General features: G+C 42.1%; 1 protein-coding gene across 3 annotated transcripts in view; it reads right to left on the bottom strand.

Annotated features, from left to right (window-relative positions):
* PTPRQ (protein tyrosine phosphatase receptor type Q) overlaps positions 1-18,809 on the bottom strand; it is a 451,882-nt gene that overhangs the window by 117,787 nt on the left and 315,286 nt on the right. The gene's annotated exons all lie outside the window — the stretch shown is intronic.

Here is an 18,809-nt window from a genome sequence, read left to right on the forward strand (position 1 = left end):
GTAGCGTCCTATGAAGCCACCTTTACATGCAGTGTCTCCCTATTATCTACAAGAAGGGTCTGCCTGGGGATCAAAGAAATCACACCACAACCCAAAATTAACAGACCAAAAAACAAAACATATAAAAGGACTTTTTAAGTGTGGCCCCTCTACAAGTTACATACGGAGTTTAAGTTAAAGTGATTGTAAAGGCAGAAGGTTTTTTATCTTAATGCATTCCATGCATTAAGATAAAAAGCCTTCTGTGTGCAGCAGCCCCCCTAAACCCCCTAATACTTACCTGAACTCATCTCTATCCAGCAATGTTGCAGGAGAGAATCGTCTGCCCAGAACTCTCCCTCCTGATTGGCTGAGCAGAGGACGCCATTGGCATCAAAGCCAGTATGCCAATGAGGGAAGAGAGGGGGTGGGGCCTGAATGAACACACAGAGCTGCAGCTCAGCTTGGGTGCCTCATAGCAAGCTGCTTGTTGGGGGGGGGGGGGGGGGCACTCAACAGGAGGGAGGGCCCAGAAGCACTGAAGAGGGACCCAAGAAGAGAAGGATCTGGACTGCTCTGTGCAAAACCAACTGTACAGAGGAGGTCATTTTGACATACAGTACTTGTGTTTTTTAAGCAAAAATAAATAAATTTAGATTTTAGTATCACTTGAAATCATTCTCTATTTATTTCTTTTTTTGAAACATATGATATATAGTGGCAATCAGCAATAATCATCACACCCTGTAGAAAGCCCAACCAAAAGGCAGTTTACTAAAGTCACCATAGATACATTATTCATTAATCTAAAATTATTGGTGTTGTACTACTGGCCATTTGGTAAATGCCGCCTCATTCGATATGGTACGTGTGTCGTTTCCTCAGGAATAGGGTGACAAAATATTTTGCTGTTAAAAAACGAATTGGTGGTGCTAAGACTCCATATATCAACATAGGTGAGCTGTGCCCTCCCTACCCTCCCATCTCTAAGGGGCCTCAGTGAGGGAGGCGCAGAAAGCGAACCTTAAAAGTGGAGATACAATCCCCATACAGATGAATTTTCACATACTTGGATGGATAGGAGTCCCCTTTGTATAAATGCAAACTTCCAACCGGGCATCGAGGTTTGAGAATACTGATATACCCACTATTAATATTCCACCTGATAACGTCATGGGATTAAAATCTTTCTTGTGGGGCACAGTTGAGATGGCAGGTTTGTATTTATACAAAGGAGACTTCTATCCATCCGAGTCTGTGATAATTCATCTATATGGTGATTGTATCTTTACTTTCATGATTTGTCTTCTTCGCCTCCCTCACTGATGCTCCTTAGAGATCTTGGGGGCCTCTTACAGCCTATACCGATATATGGAGTCTTAGCACCACTAATTGATTTTTTAACAGCAAAAATTGTCATCACTACCCCTGAGGAAGCAACGCAAGAAACATGTCAAGTTGAGGCTGCATTTACCAAATGGACTCTTAATATTGTATGTATGGTGACTTTTGGTTTGGCCTATTACAGGCGTGATGATGAATATTGCTGGTGATTAGTGTTACGTATATATCATTGGTTTCAATAATAGAAAAAACAAATAACTATGTGTGATTATACTGTATATATCAATAAAGAGAATGATTTTAAACTTTGTGTGCAGATGATGGCATTGATTTTGTCGCGATTGTACTACGATTTTACCATGATTTTACTGTGCCTAAATGGTTTGTGTGTTATTGGTCATGTGACTCAAAACCGCATCAAAAATGTAACACGGGTGCATTATTGATGCATTCTTGCTGCATTTGTAATGCATTTCAACAAGGAGGTGTGTTTTTGGTGCAGTTTTTTTTAACAGATCAAAAATTCAGCAAGCAGGATTTTCACCACCATGGAAGCACAATAGACCAGTGTGAAGACATACATAGAATTTAAAAGGGATACTTTTTTCTTGAGCTTTTCTTGCACTAAAGTTGCCAATAATGGCCAACAATAATTTCATATTCATTTAAATTCATATTAATTAAAAAGTCGAATATACTGTAATACAATTTTATATAAAAATATAAGTATTTTTAAAAAACAAAATTGACAAAAAAAATTTTCAGTTTCGGTTTTGGCTTTCAGCCCAGTGCATCCTTAATTTTACGTTTCAGTACCAAAATTTCCATTTGGAGCACCTGTTGGATCAAGCTTATATGACATTTTCGTGGTTGGGATTACATTTTCTTTCACAAACTATGCTTGATTTCTTTGATTTGCAACTCTGGTACTTTTCTTATGTGCACTTTAGTGTGCTGCCCCCCCCCCCCCCAGCTCCATTCAGTGATGTGCACGAGAGCAGCAAGCTTTAGCCGGCTGCACTGATCAGTGTATTCTGATGGTGGAAAAGTTTCCCTACTGTGGATGGGGAAATTGATTAACTATTTTTCATTTAACCCACTGGTGGGAATGAAAAGAAAAAACTACTTGTATATGGGCTGCTTAACCCCACATTCACACCTATGTGTTTTTAGTGCGTTTTGCAGAAACGCACTACAGTCCATTTAGCATGGTTTCATCTATCTATGCATTTTTCAGCCAGTGTATTTTTGGAAAAAATCTGGGACTTTTTTTTTCCCGCAGCCGATTGCATTTTGGGTGTAATAGACTTCAAAGAGGCCGCACCAGAAACACAAGTGTTGCAATTTTGATACGTTTTGCAGGGTTTTTTTTCACTTTAACACACTGTGTATAGCTGGTTTCTAAGGAGCCGGGAAGAGGTCGGTAAGCCAGCCACTGGATCCTTAACAACCGATAAGTCATCAGGTGTCAGTGGGGCTCTCCGCTGACAGCTGAATGTGAAAAAAAGAATTGCTGGCAATAAAAAAAAAAAAAATATTGAGAAAAAAATGGCATGGGGTCCCCTTCGGGTCTGGTATAGATTTGGAGGGGAACCCCATGCCAAAAGTTTTTTTTAAAAAATGGCATGAGGCCCCTCAAAATCCATACCAGACACTTATCCGAGCATGCAGCCTGGCACGTCAGGAAAGGGAGGGGTCTAGCAAGCGCCCCCCCCTGAACCTTACCAGGCCACCGCCCCAAAGCACCTTGTCCCCATGTTGATGGGAACAAGGGTCTCTTCCCCACAACCCTGGGCTGTGGTTGTAGGGGTCTGCTGACACGGGGCTTATCAAAATCTGGAAGCCCCCTTTAACAAGGTGGCCCCAGATCGGGACCCCCCCTATGAGAATGAGTATGACACTCCTTAAATAGCTATGGGGTGGGGCCACTTGTTGCACCGCCCTCTGTGACGTCATCAACCGGTGCATGCTGGGCTGCTGATGTCACAGGGTGGCGGTGCCCCTTAGCTATTTAAGAAAAGTCACACAGCAGAAAAGGCAGACTGCGGAAGATTTCGTTGTGAGCGGAGATTTTTTTTTTTTCTGTTTTTTCCTGGCCTGTTCCTTAGCAACCAGCTATATACAGTGTGTTTAAAGAGAAAAAAAATGCAAAATGCATGAAAACTGAATGCAAAAATGCATCAAAAATGTGGGGTTAAAAACACAAAATGCACCGCAAAACATGCATGCAAACCGCAACAACTGCAACCACATTGATTAACCTAGACTGAAAGAGATGTATGGGTTTTGCAAAAAAACAAACCTACATACTCTCCTAGGTAGACGCTGATGGTGGTGCATCAGTCTCCCGCAATCCAGTTTGGGTCTCGGCCTTCAGTGAGTAACTGTCAGTCACTAGCTCTCTACTCTGCTCCTCGAGCGCTCATTGGAGAGCTGGGCTGTGGAGTGGACAGGTTTGGTCTGGCATTAAATTTGAGATCCCTCTAAGGCCTGGACCAGCTGGGTAATGTCATCTGACAGCAGACGTTAGCCCGCTGTCGGCTGAATCTGGGTAACAGAAATGCAGAACGAAGTGCACTCTTTTGACCTACAGGAGAAGTAGAGCAAAAGAGCTTTGGTCATACTTCCCCTTTAAGTCTAGTTAAAATGTTTTTAAAATCAGGGCAAGGAACAATACTTACAATCAATGCCATGTGTCCCCTGTGCTACTGACTGCTGCCTTAGGTAAAATCTTCAATTTCACGAAGTGTGAGTGAGCGAGTGAGATTTTGAAACATCAGTGTCTGTTTTTCTATTTTCAATACCCTCCACAATTTCAGAAGAGTCAGGGATGCGGTTGAGGCCAAATTAGAAAGCTGTTTTACATGAGAGAAGCATGTGTAGATAACACCAATGGCGCTTTTCCACTGCATGGAACCGTAACCGTTCGGCACGCTTTTGTGCTTTTCCACTGCTGGTACCGCATGGTATAGGGTCGGAATGGTTCGGTACGGTACGGTATAGGTTTGCTTTTCCACTGCATGGAACCGAACGGTACGGCTCTGAAAAAACAGTACCTACTCGATTGTGGTTCCAACAGGTACCAAACTGGTACCATATCCCACAATCCTTTGCATGCAGTCACTACTAGCCACTGATTGGTCAGAGAATCCCACCCACCCCGTTGTTATCCCACCCATTTAACTTTAGTACTACTTTAGTGGAAAAGCAAACCTATACCATACCGTACCGAACCGTTCCGACACTATACCATGCGGTACCAGCAGTGGAAAAGCAAACCGGGCCAAGCAGGGCCGAGTAGAGCCGAGCTGGTACTAGCCGGTACTTGCAGTGGAAAAGTGCCACAAGAGAACTCTTTGTAGCCATCATCACCTCTGCTAGACCAATGTCTGAGCTGGCGACCTTTTTTTGCAAGAAGCTCATTTTTTTATTTTTGCATAGGGACAAGGCGGTGTTTAAGACTAGGACTTTATTTTCCTTAATAAAGGTAGTACTCAGATTGTATTTTCACCCCCTTCCTGTGTTTTCTTTAACAGGACAGGGATAGCCTTACAATGAAAAATAAATCAATAATAGTTAAATCTGAAAATTTCATTTTAGGCCTGCTGTAACTTTTTTTTAATAAAAGGGGTTTCCCAAATTGAATGTCAGATATGGCAATAAGGTTCATAATATTGCTTTGGGGCACACATCTGGTGCACAACGGTATGCTGTGACATGCAACAACTGTCAAAAGCAAAGCTCTGTTTTAAAGGGGCTTCCATCCTGTGGCCATAGGTTTTCCTCTGCAGCTAGTTCAGGTGAATTAGGAAATGCTGCAAAGTGTTTTTTTGCACTGCCTAGTCCTATTTAGGAGAGGTAAAATGTCACCCCTGAAGCCTCTCCAAAAAACACTACTTCTTACTACCAACACCCCAACACTTCCCAGCATCCCTGGCCATGTAAGAAATTAAGTTTGAGATAGATAAAAGGATGTGAGCCCTCCCCAATTTTTACCAAGCACTTTAGATCTGGTGTGGATTTTAGTGGCGAACCCCACCCAAAAAAGTAAATAATAACATGTGCAAAATATTTTTATATAACAGCTACAAAGAAAACATACATAACGCCCAGTCTGTGACCGATGCAGACTATCTCTGGTTGTTTTTTTCTTTGAGGGAAAATTTGTGAAAGGGTGAACAGTCTATGAATATAGGCTGCTGCCTGCCCTTTCTATTGTGCTGTGTAAGGGCGTGTAGGTGGCTATGCTAGGCACTGTAGACTGGGTCACGAGCCCTGCGCATGGGGTACCTTTACTTGAACAATTAAACTGGACTAAATGCATGCACTTAAACTCTTGCTCTTCTGTACTTGTGCACAGGCTGTGCTAATCTTCTCCCGTTGCTGTGAGAGACAGACCTGCTCACAAAGAGAGTGCTGACAACAATTTCTCCTGCAAGAAACTATCCCACTTATCAGATGTACACACTTGCGACAGACTTTTCAAAATTCGGTTCGACCAGAACACCCGAACTTCCCAAAAGTTTGGCCCAGATTTCAGAACCCCATTGAAATCAATGGGACCCGAACTTCAGTAATCAAAAAACACAATTTTGAAGCCCTAAAACCCAATAAATGCCCCTAAAAAGTGCCTAGGGTTCTGGGTCATGCCCCAGGGACTATTAATCACACAAAAAAGTTCTTAAAAATTGTCATTTTTGATAGAGAGCCAATTATTGAAAAAAATATTGAAAAAAAAAATTGATTTCTTTGGATTTAGTGTCTGGGGGGGCTAAAAAGTGTACCTGTGAAGTTTCAGCTCTGTAGCATGTCCAGAACCAGAACAAAAAAGATAGTTTGTATTAGAATTGCAATAGAACAGGATAGTGGCTCCGCTATTTTCACACCTGGCCGGTTTTGTAGCAAGTGTTTTTTTGGGCATTTTTTGGGCGTCTTTGAAAGCAGGCATAACATCAGAACTTCTGTGTAGGGGTATAAATACACATACACATATATAGGTGTGAAAGTAGCAGAAACCTATGCTTGCGCTAATGAAATAATTAACAGGCATATGTCTCCGCTCCTATCACACCTATATATGTGTATGTGTATAAATACATATAAGTGTGTGTGTATATATACCCCTATACAGAATTTCAGATGTTTTGCCTGCCTCCAAAGACCCCCAAAAAATGCCCCAAAAAAACGCCTGCTGCAAAAACACACCTGGGCGTTTTTGTAGCAGGCGTTTTTTTTTTGGGCATTTTTTGGGCGTCTTTGGAGGCAGGCATAACATCAGAACTTCTGTGTAGGGGTATATATACACACACACATGTATGTATATATACACATGCACATATGTAGGTGACATAGGAGAGAAGCCATATGCCTGTTTATTATTTCATTAGCGCAAGCATAGGTTTCTGCTACTTTCACACCTATATATGTGTATGTGTATATATACATACATGTGTGTGTGTATATATACCCCTACACAGAAGTTCTGATGTTATGCCTGCATCCAAAGACGCCCAAAAAATGCAAAAAAAAACGCCTGCTACAAAAACGCCCAGGTGTGTTTTTGCAGCAGGCGTTTTTTTTGGGGCATTTTTGGGGGGTCTTTGGAGGCAGGCAAAACATCTGAAATTCTGTATAGGGGTATATACACACACACACGTATATGTATTTATACACATACACATATATAGGTGTGATAGGAGTGGAGACATATGCTTGTTAATTATTGCATTAGCGCAAGCATAGGTTTCTGCTACTTTCACACCTATATATGTGTATGTGTATATATACATACATGTGTGTGTGTATATATACCCCTACATGGAAGTTCAGATGTCATGCCTGACTCCAAACATGTCCTCAAAAAAGCCCTATAAACGCCTGCAACAAAAAGCCGGCTGACAGGGGCGAAGCCACCATCCTGGTTTGTAAGTGTTCTAAGAGAAACAATCTTTTCTCTATAGCGGTCACCCTGACATGGAAGGGTTTGGTCACCCTGCCATAGCAGTCAGAGTCAGTTAACCCTACACTACACTACGGTCACCCTGGCACTTAACACTTTCCCTACAGAAACTAGATTATTAAATCTAACTATAGTGGAAAATAGTACCCTAACTACACTAGATATCCTTTTCCTCACACTAATAATTGCTAAATGACACTTTGAGAGCAGAAGTAACAGAACTGCTTCCACGTCTCTTCCACATCCCTGTATTAAAATGCTAGAGATTTGGCGGGGCTATCTTATATACTGGGGGCGTATTCACTAATGATTGGCCTCTGGACCCCCTAGTCACTCCAATCACATTCCTAGCATTCTCCTGCCCCCTCAATTGGCTTTTTTTCTGATGGTTCTGGTCCAATCACGGGCTTTTAAAGCCCAGTTCCTGTACCATTGCATTTTGGTCGGTTCTGGTTGCCGAATTCGGCCAAATTTCGAACAGTCAATGTTCGGGTCGAACCGATGGTCGACCCAAACCGTTCGATCATCCCTATTAATTCTTACACTGATGTCTTTATACCCCAATGTGCTGAGCTGAGCCACACTGTACACCGTGTGTGCTGGTTACTTGCATTACACCCCTTGAGTAACTTCAGAGTACCTTCAGACCAGGCAAGGACAAAGTTTCAAAAGCATTGCTAGAAATTCTCAGCATAACAGTTCCAAAATAAAGTGCACAGTATTTTCTGTAAACAAATCCCCAACTCAGGATTGTGGCTGCCCCAGCATACCCGCACAGGCAAGAGCCCATACAAAGCAGAGCCCAGAGCGGCAGATCCCTAGAAATGGTTTCCTCAGGGATGACTGCAGGTCCCAGCAATCCCCATTCTCTTCTATCTGTAAGCAGCTAGCTCTCTTGCAGCATTTCCCAGTTCACCTGAACCATAACTGCAGAGAAAAATCTCTGGGCCGAGGCTGGAAGCTCTTATAAAATTAAGCTTAAAATTTTTAAGCAGTTGAATCCACATTCTCTTTTATCTGTAAGCAGCTAACTCTAAGTCCAGCCATAGGCGGTTTGAATCTTTGCCAGTTCCTGCTGAACCGACCGAGATTCAAACCATTAATGGACAGGCTGAATGTACCAAGTTGATTGATTGATCAACTTGGGTACAACAAGTCTGCCGGATTGACTTGCTACTATAGCCGCTAGCAATAATCACTGTCTTCTCCCGGTGGGGACGACTTCCCCCACCCACCCCCCCTGGGAGAAGACAATTGCACAGAAGTATGAATTCCCTTGTCAGCACTGTCTGTGTTTATGGGGGAATCGTGTGAATTCCTTTACTACAACCTATGGTTGCAGGAAAGAAATTTGCACCATCTATGGCATGGGTGCTCATCCGGTGGCCCTCCAGCTGTCACACTACAAGTCCCATGAGGCATTGCAAAGCTAATAGTTACAAGCATGACTCCCAAAGGCAGAGGCATAATGGGAATTAAACTTCGGCAACAGCTGGAGGGCCACAGGTTGAGCACTTAGGATCTATGGCCTGCCCTACTCTCTAGCATTATCTCTTATCTGTGCGCAGCTAGAGATTACATGCTGTGGCTTGCCTGGGTCTTTTCTTTCCCATGCAGACTGCCTGAGTCTGGGAAAAGCCCTCCTCTCTTCCCCCATTGCAAGGCATCTTGTGCCAATGTAGGGAGGCAAGGGACTCTTCCTCACATCTATACCCAAATAGGATGAAGGGGTTTGTGGGTAGGAAGACTTAAAATGTTTGAAAGCCTTTACATATACCCTGTGACATGACCAGCCTCAGATGATACACAGAGATTAAACAAACCATCCTACAAAAGTTGTACCTCTTTTACATATTTCCAAAACACACATTTTAGATAGCACTTAGCTCTGAAATGAAGGGGGCAGGAATGTAAAGTCACACACTGAAGAGCTCAGTGAGGAGAGCTCTGAACCCTGGTTTAAGGAAAGTGACTCATTTCCTTCTGCACAGTACATGCGGAACATGCACAGCTATGGCTGTCAATCACAGGTTGTGTGGTGGAGATCTCCACTCCCTCAACAATTATCTCTTGGAGTTGGGAAAAGCTGTCAGAAGTGACTCAAGCAGATAACAGAGGAACAAGGCAGCAAAAAGAAATCACGCTCAGTGCTTTTGATAGAGAAAAGTACATTGTTTATATTTCGTATCAGAGCTTTAAAACCATTTAAAGGAATCTGGAAGCCCCCAGACAAGTGATGGTTAACATTGTGAGGTGGTGGGCCATTGTTCCAATATTAAAACATCATTGTGTGGTGGGTCGTTGTGATTAGCACTGAATTTTCATTGCTGGACAACATGATTGATGATGAATTTATATCAGAGACATTGCTTAAATTGTTTTTTGTTTTATTTTATTATAAAGTCACATTATATGTTTTTTTTTTTTACATTTAACTTTTTGTTGGAATGGTCCAGGGGTAATTATGTACCCATGCACTAATTCCTCTAGGGCAGTGGTCTCCAAACTGCTGCTCAGGGCCTAGTGTGGCCCTTTGCTTGCTTTTATCTGGCCACACAAACAATGGGATATAATCCCCCCCCTCCCATTGACACCAATGAAGGGGCACAGTTCCTCCCAATGACCCCAGCGATGGGGGAACAGTTCCTCCCAATGACACCAAAGATGGGGCACTGTTGCTCCCAGTGTCACAAACTATGGGGCATGATTCTTCCCACCCAGTGACATCAACAATGGGGCACAATTCCTCTAACTGACACCAAACATTGGGTGTAACTCACTAATGCCGGGACATTTTCTACTTCCAATGGCCACAGTCTGGCCTCCTTAAAGTTTGAAAGACAGTAAACGGGCCCTTTGCTTAGAAAGTTTGGGGACCCCTGCTCTGATGGATATCTGGGATCTCCCTTATTATAGAGAGGGCTTCAATATTCCTAGAATTATCCGTTTTTATCCCCTCACCATGGGGACAAAGTGCCCTGCAAGGGGGAGGGGGACTTTACTGCCCTCCTTTGCAAGGTACCTCCCAATGTTGACAAGCATGTGTGCTGGTATGGTTTAAGAAGCCAGGGCCACACATTTGAAGACTCCCCTTTCCTGGCCACCCAGGCTGCATGCCTGGATAAGGTCTGCTTTAAATTTTTATGAGAACCCTACGCAAAACCATTATTTTAAAAATGTATACTGTTCCTTTAAAAAAAGGGGGGGGGTGTGTGGTAAAGTCTCCCTGTTAATATTGGAGAGCCCAATCCTTCCTCTCTCAGATGAAAGTTTGTAAAATGTAGTTGTAATTTCATTTTAGTAGTTCCAGCTCTCAGATTTCACATGTCTGCTGCTTTATCTGCTTCATCTCCAACTGTTTAGTTTTAATTAGAATCTGCTCTTATCTTAAGACTCTTCAGCAGCCTAAAATTTTTACGGTATCCCTTTGTCTGTCAGAGATGTTTTAGTAGTCATATTAATCACATGGTAACCAATTAAAAGAAATAGTAGATAATGCATAGTTAACTGAGTTATCTACTAAATCAACACTTTCTTTATTAGGCAATTTACCCAGGAAAATTGTATGGCTTATCAGGCCAGTGCCAAAGATGCAATATGATGACCTTTGCAGGACGCTAGACTGAACGTCTTTCCAAAGAATAACTATTCTTCCTGCACTGCATAATGTTGTGGTAGACCGCAAAGGGCCCATGTACAGAATAATAGTTTTCCCTCATAGGTGCACACTTTACCAGGTTGTACCCTGAGCAATATCATTGACTGCTATGTGGTCATTTGTTTACCTCCAACATATCTGCACTTCTTCCTAGATTCATCTTTAAGTCTTGCTTCAATTTCCACCTATATTGCCCACTCACTGCTCCATTATTGCTAGACAGGTGTTCTTTGAAACTTTTGCCATTTCAGCTAGCATAGCTACAGTATTTTGTATGTGTACATGAGCTAAAATAAAAGTTAGTAATTTCATATAGAAGAAAGGGGGAATGTTAGTTGAGGAACAACCAATCATACCAAGAAGAAGTTGGACTTTCAAAGGCACATAATGAGACGAATTTGAAGTATATGAAAAAATATAACCTTTATTGATTACAAAGTTAAAATTAGTGGGAGGTAAAAACAACCCCCACTATAAGAAACACAATATAAGAAAAAATAAACGACTAAAAACAAAGCCATAAGCATATAACAATGGTAAATCACAGTTGGTGTATGTTAAATAACTGGTTATACATTTCAGGTCTATACTTGACTGTTTGAAGAGTGTACTTGATTAACAGGTCTATGCGTTTCGTGATGTGCTTCGTCAGGACCTTTTTTTAATCAGAACAGTTCTTAAAGCAAAAAGGCAAAAATTAGCAACCAACATATTACTTGTTGTGAAAACAGCCAATTATAAGTGACTTAATATTTATAATAAATATGCACATGTATTGGACAAATGAACCAACCTTCTCTAATAAACGTGTGGCGAACAGAGGCTCCCGGGCGGGCACAGGGGATCAACAGGGGGGGGGTGCCCTGGATGGGCAGTAGATCTCGTAGGGTATATCCTATATTCCAAGCATATATAGAATGTCATTTAGGGAATAAGATCCATATGGTATGGTATCGAAGATGGAGATTCTGATGTAATAAAAATTCAACTAGTAATGGCCAGCAGACCGCTGGTCTTCTTAAGTATTAGGGCAAATCCTTCTTAAAGAAGTACATGTAAGAAGGTAATCTACAATACCGGGGGTCTCTGGTCCCTTTCTTTTCTCTTCCCTCTTTTGTATTGTAGATTACCTTCTTACATGTACTTCTTTAAGAAGGATTTGCCCAAATACTTAAGAAGACCAGCGGTCTGCTGGACATTACTAGTTGAATTTTTATTACATATATATGCTTGGAATATAGGATATACCATACGAGATCTACTGCCCACCCAGGGCAACCCCCCTGTTGATCCCCTGTACCCGCCCGGGAGCCTCTGTTAGAGAAGGTTGGTTCATTTGTCCAATACATGTGCATATTTATTATAAATATTAAATCACTTATAATTGGCTGTTTTCACAACAAGTAATATGTTGGTTGCTAATTTTTGCCTTTTTGCTTTAAGAACTGTTCTGATTAAAAAATGTCCTGACGAAGCACATCGCGAAACGCGTAGACCTGTTAATCAAGTACACTCTTCAAACAGTCAAGTATAGACCTGAAATGTATAACCAGTTGTTTAACACACACCAACTGTGATTTACCATTGTTATATGCTTATGGCTTTGTTTTTAGTAGTTTTTTTTTCTTATATTGTGTTTCTTATAGTGGGGGTTGTTTTTACCTCCCACTAATTTTAACTTTGTAATCAATAAAGGTTATATTTTTCATAGACTTTGAGTTGTGCAAATTCATCTCCTTATGTGCCTTTGAAAGTCCAACTTCTTTTTGGTATGATTGGTTGTTCCTCAACTAACATTCCCCCTTTCTTCTGTCAATTTATTTGGATGATGGCACCAGTTGGGTAGTTCATTTCTTTCTTATAGTATTTTCATACATTTCCTGTTATCTTCAGAGCACTCTGGAAACTAAAGTATCATAGTGTGCGAAGCATGACTGAAGAAAAACTCTGGGCAATGGGTGAAACTGATCAGTAAACTGCTAAGGATACCATAAGTAGACAGAGACTGCAACTGAACAGAACTGTGCGCAAAGTATACTTGTTTACTTTTATATGAGTCTAATTATTCTATATGCATTCAGAATCACTAGGTTGCTAAAAGTTATTTTGGGCAGGGCCGGCCTTAGGGGTGTGCGAGCTGTGCGGCCGTACAGGGCGCCATGGGCAACATGGGCGCCCTGCGGCCATCACAGCTCGCAGATGATCAGGCCACACAGCAGGAAGTAAGCGGCGACCGCGGCATGAAGAGGGTTAACACAGGCCACGGCCGCCGCTTACTTCTGGCTGTGCGGCAGTGCCTGTGTCTTCTATAGCTGCAGGGCTGAGCTGTGTATCTCACACAGATCAGCCTCTGATCCACCGCCGCTGACAGATCCCTCCTCCCCTCCTCTCTGCAGGGATGCCAGAGGAGAGATCGTCAGCTCCTCCTCCTCCTGCCCCTTCTCCTCCTTGGTCTGCCCCACCCACACTCCCCGGGGATGTGTGGGTGGGAAGTTTAAAGAAAAAAAGAAAAGCTGCAGACAGCGTGAATCTACATCCTGAGGTAAGTAAGCTCTCTCCTGGAACAAATGTAAGGGGGTCTCTGTGTGGGGGTCTCTGATGTAAGGGGGGCCTCTGTGTAGGGGGGTCTCTGATGTAAGGGGGGCTCTGTGTGGGGGGTCTCTGATGTTAGGGGGGCTCTGTGTGGGGGTCTCTGATGTAAGGGGGGCTCTGTGTGGGGGTCTCTGATGTAAGGGGGGTCCCTGTGTAGGGGGGGTCTCTGATGTAAGGGGGGTCTCTGTGTGGGGGTCTCTGAAGTAAGGGCGGTCTCTGTGTAGGGGGGTCTCTGATGTAAGGGGGGCTCTGTGTGGGGGGTCTCTGATGTAAGGGGGGCTCTGTGTGGGGGTCTCTGATGTAAGGAGGGCTCTGTGTGGGGGGTCTCTGATGTAAGGGGGGCTCTGTGTGGGGGGGTCTCTGATGTAAGGGGGTCTCTGTGGGGGGCTCTGATGTAAGGGGGGCTCTCTGATGTAAGGGGGTCTCTGTGTGGGGGGGCTCTGATGTAAGGGGGGCTCTGTGTTTGGGGGGTCTCTGATGTGAGGGGGGCTCTCTTATGTAAGGGGGGCTCTGATGTATTTAGTGATCATAAAAAAGAAAAGTCAAATAAAGTGCAAAAAAGTGCAAGAAATTGTGCGGGGGGGGGGGGGGGTTCCCGCGCGCACGCGGTGGGGGCGCCACAAGATTAGCTCACACAGGGCACCTGAACACCTAAGGCCGACCCTGATTTTGGGTAGAATGTCATCTTACGGTTATCTTAATCTGTGCTATACACAGGGCAGATATACTGGCAAATGAGGTGGTGGCCTTAGGCACATAAGCTGGGAAGGGCAATCAGAGCTGTATTCCCCAGAAAGCGATTAACAAAAAGAAAAAATGTAGCTGCTTAATCTGCTGAACAGTTCTGAATATATCCACTGAATATCACCTGCAATTGATCACAGCAGTGTTTAGAATGTAGTGGTGTTGCTTGCAGAGGAGGCGCCTGTGCATATCTATTATTTATTTATTTATTTTTTTACCGGTCACCTTGCTTACTAGCAAAAAATGTTTCTCTCCATGAGGTGAAGAGAAAAAAAAAGAAAGGTTATTGGCAGGATCCTAATAAGCAGAGAGATCAAATAAATAGTATCAAAAAATCGTGTTTATAGAGTATTAGGCATAACAATGTATGGCTGTGTTGGCATAAACAAAGTAACAGTCAAAAAACCTTGCTTACTAGCCACATCATCCACTAAAGACCAATCAAGTCTGCAGATTTTTATGTTACCCAATATTTTGCACCTCGCTCTCTCTGTCTCCCCAAGCATCATGTTGTCCCAAAGGTTTTCTACTATTTCACAGATATAGTCTTTGTGATAATTCACTACTTTCCAGCATCCCTTCAGGTATCTGTATGTACTAGTATTGGTTTAACTTAACCAACATCCACACTGATCCTCTCACGATCTGCTTCTCTCTCCTTTCCTCTTGCACAGCACTGTACATTGTTCTAATTGCTTCCAAGTCATTTGAGGACATGGTGGATGATTTGCTGCATGTATACCGACAGTAGAGAGCCAAGGTCCTAAAAAGGACCAGTTTCAGACTGCAGATTCTGCATGCTGTTACTTACTGTTACTTACTTGCAGGACCATTTTTGGCACAAATGTGCTGAGGAGGGAATGACCTTGCCATCACTAAGAATGTTACTGGGATCCTGCTGTTGGGACTTACAATTTGTCAAAATGTAATGATTGAAACTAGTTGCTAATGAGGTATTGGAGCTTGCACTCCAGCTAGAATTCTAGTACCCTACAACTATTTGTGAACTAAAAATTCACACCTGATTTCCAAGAATTCTGCAGCTACAATTATGAATACCATGTACTTATTATACAACTTATGAAAAAATTTGGAACTATAATTGTAATTATACATAGGCAGCAAATCTACTGTTGCCAACACAAGTGAGGTATAGTTGTGTTCTGGTAAATATCTACAGTATAGGTGTTCTATGGCTTTAACACAATTTGGAATTGCGGTTCCTTCCATACATTGTTAAGGAACAATCCTCTCACAGATGTCAGTTCTGTAACTTTAGCAGTATTAATCCCCTAAGAGTGCATATCTACACTGGTAGTATTCTTTGTTGCGTTGCCTATTTAGAGCCACTGCAGCCTTCATTTCATTCTACCTAAATTTAGAGCTAACAGTGTGGCTCGTTTACCACAGTTAACACAGGGAACTGCCATAAAGAATCATGTCTATGCAAACAAGAACAGCCATTATTTTTTAAGAAAGTTGCATATATTAAATTACAAAAAGGAATAGGGTGTATACTAAAACAATATGGAATAGGTACTGAAAGGAACAATACAAAAGGTGTAATTTGCAATTACAGTGACAACGCTTTGCTTAAATTAGTGGCTCCACCCTCCTCTTATTCACTATCATGAGGTGCCTCACTAATCAATAATATAGTGTGGAAGAGGGCAGGTAGGCATGTTCAGGTGCCTGTTCTCAGGGGAGGACTGGTCCAGGGGGCCAATTGCCCCCTGGGCCACTCATATGTCCTGTAAAAAGGCTGCATCGGAGACTCTTCTCCCCTGGCCAGCCCCAACCGAGCTGTCCCAGCTTCCCTCAACTGCCCCCTGCTGGCCAGGTTGGGTACCCAGAGTAGAAAGTACCTGGTGCTGAACTTCAGCCTGGAATGGGGTCAGGAGGAGGCCGGGAAGAGGTAGATTTGGAGGGGGGCTGAGTTTTCTGCACCATGGGCCTCTGGTTTGTACTTGCCCCCTGGGCCAAAAGTTGCCAGTCAGCCCCTGCCTGTACTACTAACAGCTTTATTTTTTCTTTTAAATTTCTACTGTCACCCTAAACTATATCCATTTAGCCACACTCAATGCTTGTTTTGCCACACCTAAGGCCTGAGGCCACATTCACATCTGGGTGTAGCAGAAATGTGGACAAAAACAAGTGTTTCTGCCCGCATTTTTGCAAACATGCAAAAAAATGTTCTAAAACAGGCAACATGCTTGTGGTACCATTATTTCCTAATGGCACCCCAAATGCAGGTAATAGTCATGCATTTTGCTGAGCATTTTTCATGTGACAAAACTCTGGAAAAACGCACTTGGCTCAGTGCCACATTTTCATACAAGAGCTTTTTAGTACATTTTTGGAGCAGAGGGAGGCCCATTCAAATGAATGGTGCCACTTCAAAAACACTGTAAAAAAAAAAGCACAGGAAAATATGCCAAAAATGCAATGTGGTAGTGCTGCTCAAGTGTGAATATGGCCTTAGAGCAAAGTGGACTTCAAAAAGATATCACTAAAGGCAGGCACAGTAATTGATAGCTAAAAGTTTGGGAATATAGTATATAGATTGTGTTTAAAGGTTGTCCAGACTTAGCTTCTGTTTATGAATGTACACATTAATAGATTATATATGGAGAATGTGCAGCGGCCTTTAGGTTATACAGTATGTGAAGAGATCAGGAAACAAATGTCTAATGAAATATATTTAATTCATTTTGGGCAATTTCTGATTGAAATTTGTAACTTAAAAATATAGGATACTGATTCATGGTTAATAAAAAGATCAGGAAGGAAGTGCATAGGTACAGTAAAACAGAACATGATGGAAACACTTCAGCACTTTTGCTTTAGGTGCAGAAAATACATTTTTCAGGCAATGGCTATTTCTTGGAATACACGGGAGGGCTACAACTAATAGAACTACATCACCATGTAGCATTAAAGAAGGGTTTACACATATCGAAATTCTGCCAGTTCTAAAGGAACCAGACAAATTTCAATATGTGTGTTCCCCTTTCTGCTCATCAAAATAGCTTAGACCAGCTTCTTTTGAACAGTCCTGCTTGAAAACCAGCATTTGATCAGTCGTTGCAGACAATGGCTGCAGTGTGGATCTGTGTGTTCTGACAGGGGAGTCACCACTGTCAGAATATAACAGTGCAGTGGGAGAGATCCTTGCATGGATCTGTGATGTTTTTGTTCAACCCCCTGGCTGAATGAAAAAAATACTCTATGTGTATACCAAGCTTTTGTTTCTATTTCAGGATGCTTTAACATGCTGAAAAAACAGTGAATATTTTGGAACAATGACCCTTTTCAAAGCTTCAGAATTAACAATAGAAAAGTATGTTACTCACTAAATGGTTCAGCAGTCTGAAATTTACATCACAAATATTATAATCAGTAACAACAGAAACCACAGTACAACAAAAAGTATACCATAATACAATTAAAAGGACAAAAAAAACAATATAGGCCAACCATCTAACGGAATGCCACTCAGAATACAAAAGGTCAGGGTACTGTAAGACTTGCTGGTCTGCACATTCACAAGGCCCAGGAGCCTTTGCCACTTGGACACCAAGTTACCGGTAGTAGGATATTTCAGCACCTTTGAGAAAACCCAGAGGGGGGATACGCGTGAGACAGGTGGGACCTAGACGCCATCTTGTTGAGCTGACAGATCTACACTGTGTATATGCAAGCTGTGAATAGACACTTGCATGTGTCTCTGTGCATTGTGAGGGTTACTCCTTTTTATTCTTAAGTCATTGGAAATACTACACTATCAAATCTTCTTTGTATATATCTCTTTAAGTCTTTTTATGCAAGAGCTGCGGAATATGGAGGTGTGGCCTGGGTGCTGCTGACATGTTGCTTATGTGATTAAAGAGCTTTTGACTACCTTGATTATTTAAAAGGGTCAATCGCATCTCGTGAAGAGACACCCAATTGGGCAAGTGATTGATACTTTTTGGTAGCAGTCCATACTGGAAAATTTCCGGAAGACTTACCTTTACTTGTGGCACATTAACTGTGGTGGTGTTCTTTACTTTTTTATTTTTATGAACACTTATATGATTATTTTCAAGTTTTTTTTTTTTTTTTTTGGGTACTTTCTATGTAAATGGATGATATATGGACTGTTCTCACGTTTGTTTACTTACAACCTAATTAATTGATATATGAGATTGTTTTCACATGTTTTACCTTTTTCTGCACATTATTTTTGATGATTGTGTCATTTAGGAGCAGCGTTGTTCATATGCACATTTGAGTCTAAATTTGTTAATTAATATTAAGGAGCAAGTTTACATTTAAGGATGTTTCAGCTGCATGACTGCCTTGTGCAATAGGTGAATGAAAATGGAAGCACTGTGCATGTTGGGGCATATTAAAATGTTTGGACTCTACTGGCTCACCCAGTGCTGGATCCTGCCATTACATTTTGAAGATTTGCAATGAATAATGAACTCTGAACTACATTTTTTGGTACAGGAGCAAGAAAAATAAGAAAATCATAATAAGAAAGATTGT

Source organism: Pelophylax lessonae (genome assembly GCF_965119305.1).
Source record: "Pelophylax lessonae genome assembly, chromosome: 4".
NCBI lineage: Eukaryota > Metazoa > Chordata > Amphibia > Anura > Ranidae > Pelophylax > Pelophylax lessonae.